Here is an 18,189-nt window from a genome sequence, read left to right as displayed (position 1 = left end):
TGTGTCCTTGCCCTCAAGGAGCTTGCAGGCTAACAGGGAAACAGACACATAACCACACAACCTCGTCCTACAGAGGAGGTAGCTCTGAGATGCTCTCGTGCTAGGTGGAGGCATCATTTAAGAAAACTCCTTATAAAGCATGAAGAGTTTATCTAGTGCAACACCACTCAATTTCCTGTAGGTTCCAAGTAACATAAGAGCTTTCCAAGGGGATCATCTCACACAGCTCTTTGTTCAGTGGCACCGAGCCTCTCTGAGCCTCCATTTTCTCAGCTGCAAAATGAGACAATTTGTAACTTTTTTTTTTTTTTTTTTTGGCCACACTGCACTGCAGGCATGTGCGATCTTAGTTCCCCAACTAGGGATTGAACCAGTGCCCCCTGTACTGGAAGCATGGAGTCTTAACCACTGGACTGGCCAGGGAGGTCCCTAACCTTCCTGGCTTTTATTAGAGCCACAAAGCCACCTTGTGAGAGAGAAGGGCAAGTAAGGACTAACATGAAAATTTACTGAATGGAAAAAAAGAATGCTGCTGGACAGTATGCACACTGTGAAATCATGTTTAGAAAAAAAGTCCCACACATATACTATTTTTTAACGTGTGCTATATATAAAGCTATACATAGAGAAAAAGTTCTGTAATAACAATGACTTTCCTGGAGGGCGGAAGTAGGCCTTTATACACCTCAAAAGCAGTTTATTTTCAAAGAAATGTACTACTTCTTAAACGAAAACATTTTAAAAGTATTTAAGTGCATTGGAAATTGGAAGTAATGTTAATCCTGATCATCTGAGTGGCGTGATTACGGATGACATTTCCTCCTAATTATGCTTTCTAAATTTCCTACAATGAACTTGTATCCATCTGGGCCATTTGATTTGTGAGACGCCCTAACCTCCACCCCCCGCCCCACCCCCCCAACCCGCTTTCTTGCTGAGTCTGCAGGTCTCTAGCGCCCTCTGCCGAAGCATCTCTACGTTTTGTCCTTTCCGGAACGAGAAGGTGTAGGTCAGTCTCCTGGGAGTCTTGTTAAAAGGCAGATTCTGATTCAATGGGTGTGGGGCAGGACCGGGATTCGGCGTTTTAAGAAATCCCTGGGGGAGTTGATGCTTGACCTCCCCCAGTGGCAAGGACTGAAACTGCTAGACCACGAAGAGTTATTCTACAACAGCTAGCACAGTACCACTGTCAGCCTCGGACAACGGTCCGGGAGAGCTCCCCGGAAAGCCTAAACCTAACCCGGCGGCGGCTCACCTTGGGGACAAGGGCAACAGGACCGCAGCCGGCGGCCCCGCCCCTCGAGGCCCTCGCGGAGCCTCCATTGGCCAACCCGCTGACGTAAGCCTCGCGTCACGTGAGGCCGCCGTCCAATGGCGGAGCGCACTCCGCCGGGCGGGTGGCTGGCAAAGGCGACCCACGGAGGTGTGGCGGAGCGCACCGTGGCGGCGAGGTCGCAGGCTGCTGGCGGCTGTATGTGTGCGCTGCCCTCCCCGACGCCTCCCCCCGATTCCCCCTGCGCCTGCAGGCCGGCGCGATGCGGCGCCGCTTCTGGGGCATGTTCAGCTGCCCGTGCGCCGGCGCCGGTGCGTTTGGGGCCTTGGCTGCCGCCTCCGCCAAGCTGGCCTTGGGCAGTGACGTGGAGTTGGAGCACGGCTGTGGCGGCCGGCTGGTGGGGCTGGGTGGAGGAGCGGCGCTGCGGGGCTGCTGGGCTCCAGGGTGGAGCAGGGCTGGGGGCGCCAGGGCCGCCTCACACCCTGTGGTCCTTTTGGTCCCCTCGGCTGCCGGTCACTACAGACAGCGGGGTTAGGAGAGCATCTCTGCCCTGGAAGTCACACCTGTCGACTCAAAAATATTTTTACAGCCTCAAAGTTGAAAGTTTTATTTGGCAGGAATTTTTAGGACTTCAAGCTGGGAGGCAGCACGTCAAGTAACCCTGAGAGAACTGCTCCGTGAGCCAGCATATACAGGAGTTTTGCGACAAAGGGCAGGTAGTCTGAGTGTCAAAAGATTGTTGTTAGTTAAAGAAAGACAGATATGTCAAGTTAAGGAATTTAGCGCTTTTGTATGTATGGGAAGGTGCAAGAGTCTGGGCGGCTCACTGAAATCATTCCTTTGATGTGCACCTCAGCTATCTGGGCCAGTATCCTGTGTTTTCACATCCTGAGATTCCTCAGGGCTCACCTTTGTGAGTGGCTGCAGTCTGATGGCTGCTAGATGTCAGGTATTCTTTTCCTTCCTGAGTTCCCTCAGGGTTCACCAGCTCACCATGAGGTGGCTGATGACTGTGACATCTTTTGTTTATTGATATGGCAGGCAATATTCCATTTATCAGGTCCTCCTCTTGGTCTGAAATTCGACCAATATTTGGAAGACATTTCATGACCAATTTTTGTCCCATGGCGCTAGGAGGCTCATCCCAGATCAGGCGAAAATTCGTTTTGATACGCCACTCCAGGTGCTAATTTCTGGGTTAGGCCCTGTTGATAAAGATTCTCTGGATCCTCTGTCTTACTAGTCTATTATGATCCAGGAGATATTTTCCCTTGTTGCTTGTTCCCATACCTCGGATCACACTATTACAATTATTCTATGTAGAGTTACAAATGTTATTTATTTCCTCAAGATGTTTAGCCATCAATTTTGTTGGAGGCCTGGTTACATGTTGAGTACTGTAAGAGACAGCAAAATAGGCAGGGTATAAGTAATGTAGGTAGTAACACTGACAGGTCATAGTGCAGCAGGGAGACAAATCACAATTTGGAAACAAAGAACAAATTAAAACAATGATTAGTATAACTAGTTGTAATCCAGTTGTATTGGGCTGGCCAAAAAGTTCGTTCGGTTTTAAGTTAAAAGACTTTTTTCTTTTTTAAACATTGAGCACTTACTTTGTGCCAGGCTCTTTTTTTTTAAATTTATTAATTAATTTATTTATTTTGGCTGCACCATGTCTTAGTTGCGGCACACGGGATCTTCGTTGAGGCATGTGGGATCTTTAGTTGCAGCATGTGGATCTTTTAGTTGCAGCATGTGGACTTCTTAGTTGCGGCATGCATGCAAGATCTAGTTCCCCGACCAGGGATCAAACCCCGGGCCCCCTGCTTTGGGAGCTCGGAGTCTTACCCACTGGACAACCAGGGAAGTCCCAAGACACGTTTTTCATTTTCACAAAGAACTTTACTGAACGATGTATTCACTAGCCGAATGAACTTTTTGGCCAACCCAATAATAAACCATCAAGTCCACAGGAGAGCCAGCTGGAGAAGCCAAATTCTGGAAGGATCAAGTAGAGAGAAAAAGATAAATGTTTCATCTTTGTTTACAAAGGTATGCTTTATCAGCTTGTTGTAGGTCATAGCATAAGAGAAAAGGTTTTTCTGGAAAACAAAAGTTCGTTCAGTCCCATGTAATTAATTCCTGTTGATCTGGATGAAGTAATCAGGTTTTCCATTAGAGTTTTGTCATTTGTTACCCAGTTCAGTGGTATTATCTAAAGGCTATCAGAAACTTACATTTGTTTAAAAGTTCTTTTTATGAGTCTTCTTGACAATCTTCATTTTGTAAAAGCATCAGTGTAAAATAATGATTGTCTATAAAGGACAAAACTTAAAAGAGCATGGTTAAAGATTTGAGTACAGTGCAATTATCAGGAAACTGGATATTTCTGTGACATATAACATTTTAGAATAACTAGGATTTGGCTGATAACATTATATTAGATGTTAGGAATTTCATATAAATTTTGGAATAGCTATATTAATAACATCTATCCATACACTATAACCTAAGGTTCATCTCCCATCACCTGACAATGTTTTGAAGTAAGTTAACATACCAAATAAACTTAGTGTAACATTCATCTCTGAGCTGTCTCAGGATGCTCCTTAAAGCAGCCCAGAGTCAGTTGGAAGCTAAAAGAGACTTAGTTAGATTTTGATATTTGGGAAGTTTGTTAAAAATATCAAAAAGGTTTTAAAACACAACAGGATCATAGGTCTCTATGAAACAATACTTATTTAACCGAAGTCACAAAAAGATTAAAAAAAAAATACAGATCACTTAAGGCCACAGAACCTCACGCAATCTGTTATCAAAAAGGAAAACTGTAAGAAACTTTGTTCAGCTTCCAGTCTTGTACTAGCTTACTAGTACAAATCCATTTACTTAATTAACTCCAATCTAAATTTAGTTAATCCTGACCATGCACAGAATTTTTTTTCCTCAATAAAATGTAATTCATTCCTTATAACTAAAAACACACATCCTGCTTTCCTACTGTGTACTGAAATGTTTCTCTTTTATTCCTATTAGCTTTAATTACGTGTTTAAATTAGAATCCTCAATTCTTTTTTTTAAATTTAAATTCCCTTCATGAGTAATAACATCTTATGACTCTTAAATAAGCATATTATACACTTATTGACCATTTTGATACCCTCTTTTGTGAAAGAGGATCTTTCAAATCTATTGTCCTTTTTTCTTATTTTTTTTTTTTTTTGGCTGCCGTGGGTCTTTGTTGCTGCGTGTGGGCTTTCTCTAGTTGCGGCGAGCAGGGGCTACTCTTCGTTGCAGTGCATGGGCTTCTCATTGCAGTGGCTTCTCTTGTTGCATAGTATGGGCTCTAGGTGTGTAGGCTCAGTAGTTGTGGCACGCGGGTCCTAGAGTGCGCGGGCTTCAGTAGTTGTGGCTCATGGGCTCTAGAGCGCAGGCTCGGTAGTTGTGGTGCACGGGCTTAGTTGCTCTGTGGCATGTGGGATCTTCCCAGACCAGGGCTCGAATCTGTGTCTCCTGCACTGGCAGGCGGATTTTTAACCACTGCACCACCAGGGAAGCCCTCTATTGATTTTTACTCTCTATTTTACTTATTTCTGTTCTAATCTTTATGATTTTTAAAAGAATTTTTACTAACTGAGCTTTGTTCTTCTTTTTCTAGCTCCTCCGGGTGGAAGGTTAAGTTGTACAGTTCAGATTTTTCTTGTTTCCTATGATAAGTTTGTATCACTGTAAACTTCTCCTTTAGAACTGCTTTTTTTGCATCCTGTAGATTTGGACTGTTGTGTTTTCACTTTCATTTGTCTCTAGGTATTTTTTTTTTCCTCTTTGATTTCTTCAGTGATCCATTGGTTGTTTAGTAGCATATTGTTTAGCTTCCATGTGTTTTGGGTTTTTTTTCAGTTATTTTCTTATAGTCAGTTTGTAGTTTCATAGCACTGTGTTTGGAAAATACACTTGATATGATTTCAATTTTCTTAAATTTACTGAGGGTTGTTTTGAGGACTAGCGTGTGATCTATCCTGGACAAAGTTCCATGTACACTTGAAAAGGAACTGTATTCTGCTGCTTTTGGAGGAAATGTGCCATATATGTATATATCCATCCATCTGGTCTAATGTGTCATTTAAGGCCAGAGTTTCCTTATTGATTTTCTGTCTGGATGACCTGTTCATTGTTATAAGTGGGGTTTTAAAGTTCCCTATTTTTATTTTGTTACTGTCAATTTCTCTATGTCAGTTAATATTTGCTTTATGTGTTCATGTGCTCCTATATTGGGTGCATAAATACTTAGTTTTTATATCTTCTTCTTGGATTGATCACTTGATCATTATGTAGTGTCCTTCTTTATCTCTTGTAACAGTCCTTATTTTAAATCTAATTTGTCTGGGAGTTCCCTAGTGGCCCAGTGGTTAGGACTTGGCTTTCACTGCCGAAGCCTGGGTTCAATCCCTGGTCGGGGAACTAAGATCCCAGAAGCTTTGCAGCCAAAAAAAAAAAAAAAAAAAAAAAAAGGCTCTTTTAAAAACCACTAAAATCTTGAAAACATTGGTATGTGGAGCCTGAAACACTTGGGGTATACTAAAAGATTTGAAAAACAAAAAATGGAACTACCATATTACCCACTGATTCCACTCCTGGGTGTATATCCAAAAATACCCACAAAACACTGTTTCAAAAAGATGTACCCCAATGTTCATAGCAGCACTATTTACAATTGCCATGATATAAGAGTAACCTCAGTGTCCATGAACAGATGAATGGATAAAGAAGATGTGTGTGTATGTATGTATGTGTATATATACATGTGTGTATATATATATATATATATATATATATATATATATACACACACACATACATACACACAGTAAGTCCCCTACATACAAACCATCAAGTTTCAAAGATGCGAACGTGCATCTGGTTTCAGAAAGGAACCAGAACCTGTGCCATCAACGTCAGGAGCGAGTGAAATTGCAACTTGCCCTCCATCTCCTATTGCTGACGATCCTTCAGCTCTACCATCTCCCACCTCCTCTCCCTCCTCCAGTCAGTAACTCTTCTTGCCTGTTCACTCGATGCCAACCCCTGTATGCCAGCTGTTTTACTGTACTGCTGTACTTTCCAAGATACAGTACTGTAAGATTAAAAATGTTTTATTTTTTGTGTTTGTTTTTTATGTGTTTGTGTGAAAAGTATTATAAACCTATTACAGTACAGTACTATATAGCTATTGTGTTAGTTGTGTACCTAGGCTAACTTTGCTGGACCTACAAATGGGACTTACGAACGTGCTCTCGGAACAGAATTTGTTTGTATGTAGGGGCTTACTATATATACAACACCATGCTACTCAGCTATGAAAAAATAAAATTTTGCCATTTGCAGCAACATGGATGGACTTGGAGGACATTATGCTAAGTGAAATAAGTCAGAGAAAGGAAAATACTGTATGATATCATTTATATGTGGAATACAACAAACTAGTGAATATAACAAATAACAACAAATACAAATATATATACAAATATAACAAATACAACAAATACAATAAAAAATACAACAAACTAGTGAATATAACAAAAAAGAAGTAAGCTCACAGATACAGAGAACAAACTGACCAGTGGGGAGGTGGGAGGGGCACTGTAGAGGTTGGGGAGAGGGAGGTAGAAACTCTTGGGTGTAGGACAGGCTCAAGGATATATTGTACAGCATGGGGGAAATAGCCAGTATTTTATAATGAATGTAAATGGAAACTAACCTTTAAAAATTATCTTAAAAATTGAAAAAAATTTTTAAAATAAAATTTTCAAAAGATTCAGTATTCTCAAAGAATATTCGAAAAGTGGATATGCATTTCTCTAATTTTTACCTTACTGAATGCACTTTAAAGATGTGAGAAAGTATAAATACATGGCGGTGGGGGGAGAACAAACTGTGGCACCACAATTTATAACACACTCACATAGACACACATGCAATCAACAAAAAATTCTGATCTGTTGATTCAGTTATAATGTGCTTTATTAACATAGATCATGACTTCCTTTGTGAATCATCAAATATGCATTCATGGCATCCTTTTCAAAGGCTTCTGTCCATTCCCAGCACAAGTGTTAATCCACCCTCCACTGCGGCCCTTGATTTATTTTCAGACAAATCTGTGATGCAAACAAGTCCGTGCTCTGAATCTTTTGGGGTATGGGGTCTCAGCTCCCCGAGGACAGGTGGTCATGCCCCCCTCCCGAGTACTCCTGCTGGTCAAGTGGGCCCTGAGAGGAGAGGGGGCTGAAGGACCTGAGGACTAAGGGTATCTTTGGGTAGATTTCTAAGGGCCACCCTCACACAACCCTAAACCCACCATGTGATTCCCACCAACCCAGCAGCCTGTCCCCTAGGCAACAGCAAGGCCATACCTATTCCGGAAGGAGCTCAGCCCCTATGAATCAGGCCCAGGGAACCTGCACTTCTGGAAGTTCTTACCCCAAACCTTCACGCTACTCAGTGGTGTCAGGTGCCCTCTGCCATATAGCCCTAGCTCAGTGCTACTGAATACGGGTCTGACAGAGTAACATCGGCACCAACAAAAAGCTTGTTAAAGATGTCATTTCATGAGCCTCACAGGAGAATCATAATTAAGAGTGGGGCCTGGGTTCCCCCCAAATTTGTAAGCACTTTAAAGCTTTGGAAGAAATGTTTGCTACGTGGCTCCCATGCAGTTTCTCATTAGTATTACACGATGAGTATTTAGCAATAACATCACCTGTGCCCTCCCCAAAGAGTCTGTTGATCTGGGTGGGAGCATCTGCGTTGTTTTAACTCCAGGTGATTCTAAGGTTAGGCCCGGTTTAAGTACGAGGGCTGCTTGGGTACCTTGATGAGAGTTGCTTCCAGTCTTTGGTCCTTTTGCCTCTGGGGAGGTATCGGTGTCTGCTCTACATAGGACTGGAAGGGGCAGGGCGGTGCAGCCCACTTGCTCTATGCTGTAGCAGAGTTTCTGGGCATCTGTGTGAGGGGAGAGCACGTGTAGACAGGAAAGAAAAAGCTCACAGTTTGGTCTCCACGCACGAGCTCATTGTTCCTGAATCTCTCTTTTTCTGAAGGTTGGCATTTCAGCGTTTCAAGGCCTTTTGCCTGTGGGTATGGTGGGAACAGGTGAAGGAGCTGTGCTGTTGCCGTTGAAGGCATATTCTCAAGATGCTGATGTGATTCCTCAACATGATATCAATGAGAAAATGATCAAGAGCAGGAGGTAGAAGAGGACGAAATGGCAGTTTCTCAGGTAAATGTCCTGTCCTGGGTCAGAGGCTGTGTCTGCTTTTCCTCCTGAAATGTCATGGATTGAGAACCTGCAAACCTTTCATTTTCTAATTCTGACATTCCTCCCTAGCAAGGTTGTTTTCAACTACTTGTTTTTTTCCTTCTTATGATAGTCATAGTCAGCTCTTCAGAATATTTCTCCCCTGTGTTCCAGAGCCTTTTCCCCATTGTCTGCATCCAGGCTCCCTATAGAGCACGGAGAATTCTCACCATGAATTAATGACCTTCAACTATCGAAATTCCTATTCCTTTTGTGAAAGATCAACACGGGAAGGCATTAGTATCCAAACTACCCTATGGGATACTTTCAGGTGTTGAGGTATTAGTGAAGAAGGGGAAATGGAATGATTAATGTACATCTGAATGCAACATCAACTTATCACAACAGGATTAAGAAAATGCACTTTTAAATGGGATGGCATTAGTGGTCCAGATAACTCAAAGTTCTGGAAAAAAAAGTAATTAGGAGAGATTTGCTCTGTGTATTGGTAAGAAAGACTATTTAAATACAGCATTAGAGTCAGAGAACATGGGAGGTATACGTGGACTGAAATTTGCTTAAAACAGACATGTTTTTCATGATAGATTCAGATTATGATTTTCTTATGTATTTTGCCCAGAATACCAAGGCAGTGATAATGTTTTGTGTGCTTCAGTCACCTGATAATCGTTTGTCCCATTACACCTGATGTTCACTGGTGCTTTCTGCAAGCTTCCTCCTCTAAGAAGTTTATATGTTTTATCTTTAGCAAGGGTTTGGTGTGATTCGCTGAGAAATGTGCATAAACCATCATGGTAAACCTGGAAACTCCCATTTCTGTTTAGTTTTCCTTTGCTTGTAGTTTGGTTTAGAAAGTGAACATTGCCATCTTTGTTTATTAAAGATATTGGTTTTTCAAGTGAAGTCTGTAATCAGTCAAGGCTTGTTCTTGTAAGTTTCCATGATACTCCACACTCATGCAACAGACATATGGTTCTTTATCGCTTCTATGCATTTTCCAAAAGGTTTACAAGGACCATATTATTAATGTATGCTCAGTTGTGTTAAATTTCTGAAATATAGCTCACCTCAAATGATATTTTCAAAGACATCAAAGATTCAGAACCAATAGCTCTAACTGCTTTTATATCAGTGTCTCCCCTAGTGTATTTATAAAATGCAAATTGTATCATCCACAAATAGATTCATAAGATTTATCCAGTTAAAAGTAATTCATATTAATTCTTCCTTAAAAGTTTGGTAGAATTCACCAGTGAAGCCGTCAAGTCTTGGTATTTTTTGTTGGGAGGTTTTTGAGAACTCCTTAACAGTAGTCAATCTCCTTAACAGTAGTCAATCTCCTTAACAGTAATTTGGTCTGTTGAGATTGTTTTCTTTCTTCATTATTCAGTCTTTTTATTTTGTATTTAAAAATTTTTCCTTGGCCCACTGATTCTTAATGTTGTTTAATTTCCATATATTTGTACTTTTCCAGACTCTGTCCTGTTGTTCACTTCTGGTTTCTTACCCTTGTGGTTGAAAAATACTATGTAAAGTGAAGTAAGTCAGAAAGAGAAAGGCAAATACTATATGATATTACTTCTATGTGGAATCTAAAATATGACACAAATGAACCTACCTATGAAACAGAAACAGAAGCACGGGCATAGAGAACTGACTGGTGGTTGCCAAGGGGGAGGGGTTTGTGGGACAGTGGAGTGGGAGTTGGATTTAGCAGATGTAAGACTTTATATATAGAATGGATAAACAACAAGGTCCTACTGTATAGCACAGAGAACTATATTCAGTATCGTATGATAAACCATAATGGAAAAGAATATTAAAAAATATAAAAATATTTAAAAAAGAATGTGTATATATATATATGTATATATAACTGAATCACTAAAAAAAAATGCTTAGTATGATATCAGTCTTCTTAAATTTGCTAAGACTTGTTTAGTTACCCATCACATGATCTGTCCTAGAGAATGTTCAATGTGCAGTAGAGAAGAACATGTATTCTGCTGCTGTTGGATGGACTGTTCTGTTTTTGTCTGTTAAGTCCATTTGGTCTAATGTATTATTCAAGTTCAATACTTCCGTATTGATTTTCTTTCTGGATGATCTATTCATTGTTGAATGGTGGGTATTAAGGACCCCTACACTATTTTGTATTGTCTAGTTCTCTCTTCAATCTGTTAGTATTTGTTTAATACATTAAGGTCCTCCACTGTTGGGTGCATATTCATTTGAGTGTTGTCTTCTTGATGAATTGACAACATAATCATTATATAATGACCTTAAATTTTTTCTTCTTGCAGCTTTTGCCTTAAAGTCTATTTTGTCTGGTATTTTGTCTGGTGTAACTCTAGCTACCACTGCTTTCTTTTGGTTTCCACATGTATGGAATATCTTCTTCTAAACTTCACTTTGAGCCAATTTGTGTTTTTAACCCTGAAGTGAATGTCTGGTAGGCAGCATACAGTTTGATCTTGTATTTTTAACTATCTAGCCACTCTATGACTTTTGACTAGAGAATTTAATATATCTATGTTTATAGTAATTATAAACATAGATATAATGTAATTATAAACATGGATGTTTTGTTGTTTCTTGTTCCTTTTTTCCTCTTTTGCTGCCTTTCTTTGTGAATTAGTGATACTCTGCAGTGGTATGTGATGATTTCCTTCTCTTTATATTTTCTGAATCTACTGTAGGTTTTTGCTTTGTGGTTCCATGAGGCTCATGGAAAATGTCTTGTAGATACAACAGTCTATTTTATGTTGATAACAATTTAACTTCCATCAGATACAAAAAATCTACTCTTTTACTCCCATCCGTGAATTTTTGTATATGGTGTTACAATTTACCTCTTTGTATACTGTTTACACGTTAAAATTATTATAGCTGCAGTTATTTTTAATAATCTAATTCTTTAACCTTTATATACTAAATTTAACTGTTTAACCCGCCACCATATCACGCTATTAAAGTATTCTTACCTAACTATATACTTACAAGTCTATTGTGTATCCTCTTATGTTTTCATGGTCCTATTTAGTGTCCTTCTATTTTAGCTTGAGGAACTCTTACAATTTCTTCTAAGACAGATCTAGTGATGATGAACTCCCTCAGCTTTTGTTTTTTGAAAAGAGTTTTTAATCTCTTCATTTAAAAAGGATAGTTATGATGGATAGAATATTCTTGGTTGGCAGGGTTTTTTTAGTTGTTTGTTTTTTTAATTGAGCAATTTGAAAATATCATCCCACTCTCTCCTGGTCTGTGAGGTTTCTGCTGAGAAATCAAATTTTAATCTTATGAACGTTCTCTTGTAAGTTATAAGCCTCTCTCCTCCTGATGCTTTTAAGATTCTTTGTTTTTGATAGTTGACAATTTTACTATAATGTGTTTTGGAGAAGAATTTTTTTTATTTTGAGTTAAGTTTGTCTGGTACCCTATGAACTTCATGAACTTGGATATCCAAATCTATTCCCTGACGTGGAAAGTTCTCAGCCACTATTTATTTAAATAAGCCTTCTGTCTATATCTTTTCCTTCTAAGACTCCATAATTTATAGGATGTTTCTTTTGATGGTATCTATAGATCACATAGTCATTCTTCACTCTTTATCTTTGCTCTCCTCTGAGTGTATACTTTCAACTTACTGTCTGCTAACTCATGGAAAATTTCTTCTGCTTGATCTGTTTTGATATTGATGATGCTTATTGCATTTTTTTCTTGTAATATATTGAACACATAATATTATTTGAATTTAAGGCATACAGCATGGTGATTTGATACATTTACATATTATACTATGATTGCCATTGTAGCAATATTTATCACCTCTATCGTGTCACATAATCATTATTTCTTTATTTAAAATTTTTATTGGAGTATAGTTGCTTTACAATGTTGTGTTAGTTTCTGCTGTACAGCAAAATGAATCAGCTATACGTATACGTATATCCCCTCCTTTTTGGGTTTCTTTTCCATTTAGGTTACCACAGAGCATTGAGTAGAGTTCCCTGTGCTATATAGTAGGTTCTCATTAGTTATCTATTTTATACATAGTACTGTAGATATGTCAATCCCAATCTCCCAATTCATCCCACCCCCGCTTTTTCCCCCATAGTGTTCATACACTTGTTTTCCAAGTCTGTGTCTCCATTTCTGCTTTGCAAATTCGCTCATCTGTACCATTTTTCTAGGTTCCACATATATGTGTTAATATACCATATTTGTTTTTCTCTTTCTGACTTACTTCACTCTGTATGACTGTCTCTGGGTCCATTCACGTCTCTGCAAATGGCACAATTTCATTCCGTCTTATGGCTGAGTAATATTCCATTGTATATATGTACCAGGCCTTCTTTATCTATTCCTCTGTTGATGGACATTTAGGTTGCTTCCATGTCCTGGCTACTTTAAATAGTGCTGCAATGAACATTGGAGTGCATGTATCTTTTTTAGTTATAGTTTTCTCTGGGTATATGCCCAGGAGTGGGATTACTATGTCATATGGTAGTTCTATTTTTAGTTTTTTAAGGAACCTCCATACTCTTCTCCATAGTGGCTGTATCAATTTACATTCCCACCAACAGTGTGAGAGGGTTCTCTTTTCTCCACACCCTCTCCAGCGTTTATTGTTTGTAGATTTTGTTTGTTTGTTTTGGCTGTGCTGGGTCTTCCTTGCGGCATGTGGGCTCTTCTTTGCGGCAAGTGGGCGCTCTAGTTGTAGCATGCGGGCTCTAGAGCAGGGGTCCCCAACCCCCAGGCTGCACTGATCTGCAGCCTATTAGGAACCAGGCTGCACAGCAGGAGGTGAGCAGTGGGCAAGCAAGCAAAGCTTCATCTGCCACTCCCCATTGTTCCCCATCACTCGCATTCCCACCGGAACCATTCCCCCCTCCCCCCATCAATGAAAAAAATTGTCTTCCACAAAACCACTCCCTTGTGCCAAAAAGGTTGGGGACTGCTGCTCTAGAGCACGAGCGCTCAGTAGTTGTGCTGTGTGGGCTTAGCTGTGGTATGTGGGATCTTAGTTCCTCGACCAGATATTGAAGCCGGCCCCCTGCATTGGGAGCATGGAGTCTTAACCACCGAACCACCAGGGAAGTCCCTGTTTGTAGATTTTTTGATGATGGCCGTTCTGACCAGTGTGAGGTAATACCTCATTGTAGTTTCGATTTGCATTTCTCTAATAATTAGTGATGTTGAGCATCTTTTCATGTGCCTCTTGGCCATCTGTATGTCTTCTTTGGAAATGTCTATTTAGGTCTTCCGTCCATTTTTTATTTTTTAATTGAATTGTTAGTTTTTTTGCTATTGAGCTTCATGAGCTGTTTGTATATTTTGGAGATTAATCCCTTGTCAGTTGCTTCGTTTGCAAATATTTTCTCCCATTCTGAGGGTTGTCTTTTCATCTTGTTTATGGTTTCCTTTGCTGTGCAAAAGCTTTTAAGTTTCATTAGGTCCCATTTTTTTAATTTTTGTTTTTATTTTCATTACTCTATGAGGTGGGTCAAAAAAGATCTTGCTGCAATTTATGTCAAAGAGTGTTCTGCCAATGTTTTCCTCTGAGAGTTTTATAGTGTCTGACCTTACATTTAGGTCTTTACTTTTTTTTTTTTTTTTAATTTGGCTGCACTGGGTCTTAATTGCTGCATGTGGGATCTTCATTACGGCATGAAGGATCTTCATTGAGGCATGTGGGATCTTTAATTGAGACATTTGATCTCTTAGTTGCGGCATGCAGGATCTAGTTCCTTGACCAGTAATCGAACCCAGGGCCCCTGTATTGGAAATGCAGGGTCTTAACCAGTGGACCACCAGGGAAGTCTCCTACATTTAGGTCTTTAATCCATTTTGAGTTTATTTTTGTGTATGGTGTTAGGGAGCGTTCTAATTTCATTATTTTACATGTAGCTGTCCAGTCTTCCCAGCACTCCTTATTGAAGAGACTATCATCTCCATTGTATACTCTTGCCTGCTTTATCATAGATTAGGTGACCATAGGTGTGTGGGTTTACCTCTGGACTTTCTATCCTGTTCCATTGATCTATATTTCTGTTTTTGTGCCTGTACCATACTGTCTTGATTACTGTAGCTTTGTAGTATAATCTGAAGTCAGGGAGCCTGATTCCTTCAGCTCCATTTTTCTTTCTCAAGATTGCTTCGATGGGGACTTCCCTGGTGGCACAGTGGTTAAGAATCCACCTGCCAGGGCTTCCCTGGTGGCGCAGTGGTTGAGAGTCCACCTGCCGATGCAGGGGACACGGGTTCATGCCCCAGTCCGGGAAGATCCCACATGCCATGGAGTGGCTAGGCCCGTGAGCTATGGCCTCTGAGCCTGCGCGTCCGGAGCCTGTGCTCCGCAACAGCAGAGGCCACAACAGTGAGAGGCCCACGTACCGCAAAAAAAACAAAAAACAAAAAAAGAATCCACCTGCCAGTGCAGGGGATACGGGTTCGAGCCCTGGTCTGGGAAGATCCTACATGCTGAGGAGCAACTAAGCCCATGTGCCACAACTACTGAGCCTGCTCTCTAGAGCCCCTGAGCTGCAACTACTGAAGCCTGAGTGCATAGAACCTGTGCTCCACAACAGGAGAAGCCACCACAATGAGAAACCTGCACACCACAATGAAGAGTAGCCCCCGCTTGCCACAACTAGAAAAAGCCCACACGCAGCAATGAAGACCCAACACAGCCAAAAATAAATAAATTAATTAATTGAAAGAAAAGATTGCTTTGGCTATTTGGGGTCTTTTGTGTTTCCATACAAATTGTAAAATTTTTTGTTCTGATTCTGTGGAAAATGCCATTGGTAATTTGATAAGGATTACATTGAATCTGTAGATTGCTTTGGGTGGTATAGTCATTTTCACAATATTGATTCTTCCAATCCAAGAACATTGTATATATCTCCATCTATTTTTGTCATCTTTGATTTCTTTCATCAGTATATTATAGTTTTCTTAGTACAGGTCTTTTGCCTCCTCAGGTAGGTTTATTCCTAGGTATTTTATTCTTTTTGTTGCAATGGTAAACGGGATTGTTTCCTTAATTTCTGTTTCTGATCTTTCATTGTTAGTGTATAGGAATGCAAGAGATTTCTCTGTATTGATTTTGTATCCTGCAACTTTACCAAATTCATTGATGAGCTCTACTAGTTTTCTGGTGGCATCTTTAGGATTTTCTATGTATAGTATCATGTCATCTGCAAACAGTGACAGTTTTACTTCTTCTTTTCCAATTTGGATTCCTTTTATTTCTTTTTCTTCTCTGATTGCTAGGACTCCCAAAACTATGTTGAATAATAGCGGAGAGTAGACATCCTTGTCTTATTCCTGGTCTTAGAGGAAATGCTTTCAGTGTTTCACCATTGAGAATGATGTTTGCTGTGGTTTTGTCATATATGGCCTTTATTATGTTGAGGTAGCTTCCCTCTGTGCCCACTTTCTGGAGAGTTTTTATCATAAATGGGTGTTGAATTTTGTCAAAAGCTTTTTCTGCATCTATTGAGATGATCATATGGTTTTTATTCTTCAGTTTGTTAATATGGTGTATCACATAGATTGATTGATTTGCATATATTGAAGAATCCTTGCATCCCTGGGATAAATACCACTTGATTGTGGTATATGATCCTTTTAATGTGTTGTTGGATTCTGTTTGCTAGTATTTTGTTGAGGATTTTTGCATTTGTGTTCATCAGTGACATCGCTCTGTAATTTTCTTTTTTTGTAGTATCTTTGTCTGGTTTTGGTATCAGGGTGATGGTGGCCTAGTAGAATGAGCTTGGTAGTGTTCCTCCCTCTGCAATTTTTTGTTTGAGTTTGAGAAAGATGCGTGTTAGCTCTCCTCTAAGTGTTTGATAGAATTTGCCTGTGAAGCCATCTGGTCCTGGACTTTTGTTTGCTGGAAGATTTTAAATTACAGTTTGAATTTCATTACTTGTGATTGGTCTGTTCATATTTTCTATTCTTCCTGGTTCAGTCTTGGAAGGTTGTACCTTTCTAAGAATTTGTTCATTTCTTCTAGGTTGTCCGTTTTATTGGCATATAGTTGCTTATAGTAGTCTCTTGTGATCCTTTGTATTTCTGCAGTGTCAGTTGTAACTTCTTTTTCATTTCTAATTTTATTGATTTGAGTCCTCTCCCATTTTTTCTTGATGAGTCTGGCTTATCAATTTTATTTATCTTCTCAAGAACCAGCTTTTAGTTTCATTGATCTTTGCTACTGCTTTCTTTGTTTCTGTTTCATTTATTTCTGCTCTTATTTTTATGATTTCTTTCCTTCTACTAGCTTTGGGTTTTTGTTTGTTCTTCTTTCTCTAGTTGCTTTTGGTGTAAGGTTAGGCTGTTTATTTGAGATTTATCTTGTTTCTTGAGGTAGGATTGTATTGCTATACACTTCCTTCTTAGAACTGCTTTTGCTGCATCCCATAGATTTTGGGTCATCATGTTTTCGTTGTCATTTGTTTCTAGGTATTTTCTGACTTCCTCTTTGATTTCTTCAGTGATCTCTTGGTTATTTAGTAGCATATTGTTTAGCCTCCACCTGTTTTGTTTATTATAGTTTTTTTTTTCTCCTGAAATAGATTTCTAATCTCATAGTGTTGTGGGCACAAAAGATGCTTGATACTATTTCAATTTTCTAATCATTGTTTCATTATTGTGGTTGGAAAAATTAAGATCTAGTCTATTAGTAAGTTTGATTATAATACAATACCATTGTTTATATTCACTATACTCTGCATCGATCTTTAGGAATTATTTACTATTAGTTAAAAGTTTGTACCCTTAAACATCTCTCTTATTGCCCACATCTCAGCCCCCTGATAACCAACATTCTTGTGAGTTTGGCTTTTTTCTTTTTTTGGATTTTACATATAAGTGATATCAGGTAGTATTTGTCTTTCTCTTTTTGATTTATCTCAGCATAATGTACCCAAGGCCATCAATGGTAGAAAAAGGTAGAATTTTCTTCTTTCTAATGGCTTAATAATATTCATTGTGTGTATGTATATGTAGATAAATATATAGATATAAATATCACATCTTTCTTATCCATTCATCTGTTGATAAGAACCTAGGTTGATTCCATATCTTGGCTATTGTGGGTAATGTTGCTGTAAATATGGGAGTGCATATATCTTTTCAAGTTAGTGCTTTTATTTTCTTTGAATAAATACCAGAAATTGGAATTGCTGAATCATATAATAGATCTATTTTTACTTTTCTGAGAAACCTTCATATTGTTTTTCATAGTGGCTGCAAAAATTATATCCCCACTAACAGTTCCCGTGTTCCCTTTTGTCCACATCCTCACCAATGCTTATCTCTTGTCTTTTTGATGATAGCCATTCTAACGGGTGTGAGATAATGTCTTATTGTGGTTTTGATTTGCATTGTACTGATGATTACTCATGTTGAGCACATTTTCATATGTCTATTGGCCATTTGTATGTCTTTTTTGGAAAAACAAAAACCATTTCCTTTACCCATCTGTACATTGGATTAGTTGGTATCTTGTGGCATTTTATGAGGTTTTTTTTTTAATGTACTTTGATTGTATGCCCCTTTATTGAATATATAGTTTGCATTTTTT

General features: G+C 39.2%; 1 long non-coding RNA gene across 3 annotated transcripts in view; it reads left to right on the top strand.

Moving 5' to 3' along the window:
* Positions 1-1,396: 1,396 nt before the first annotated feature.
* LOC132519681 (uncharacterized) overlaps positions 1,397-18,189 on the top strand; it is a 47,875-nt gene continuing 31,082 nt past the window's right edge. For 2 of the 3 annotated variants that reach the window (XR_009540241.1, XR_009540244.1), the window contains exons 1-2: positions 1,397-1,471; positions 8,377-8,555. This is a non-coding gene — a long non-coding RNA (uncharacterized LOC132519681). Of the gene's footprint in view, positions 1,585-8,376; positions 8,556-18,189 lie in introns of all 3 variants that reach the window. The other variant, XR_009540243.1, reaches the window with a different exon arrangement.

The sequence above is a fragment of the Lagenorhynchus albirostris genome, chromosome 4 (assembly GCF_949774975.1).
Source record: "Lagenorhynchus albirostris chromosome 4, mLagAlb1.1, whole genome shotgun sequence".
NCBI classification, from domain to species: Eukaryota; Metazoa; Chordata; class Mammalia; order Artiodactyla; family Delphinidae; genus Lagenorhynchus; species Lagenorhynchus albirostris.
This window is presented reverse-complemented; position numbering and strand designations above follow the sequence as displayed.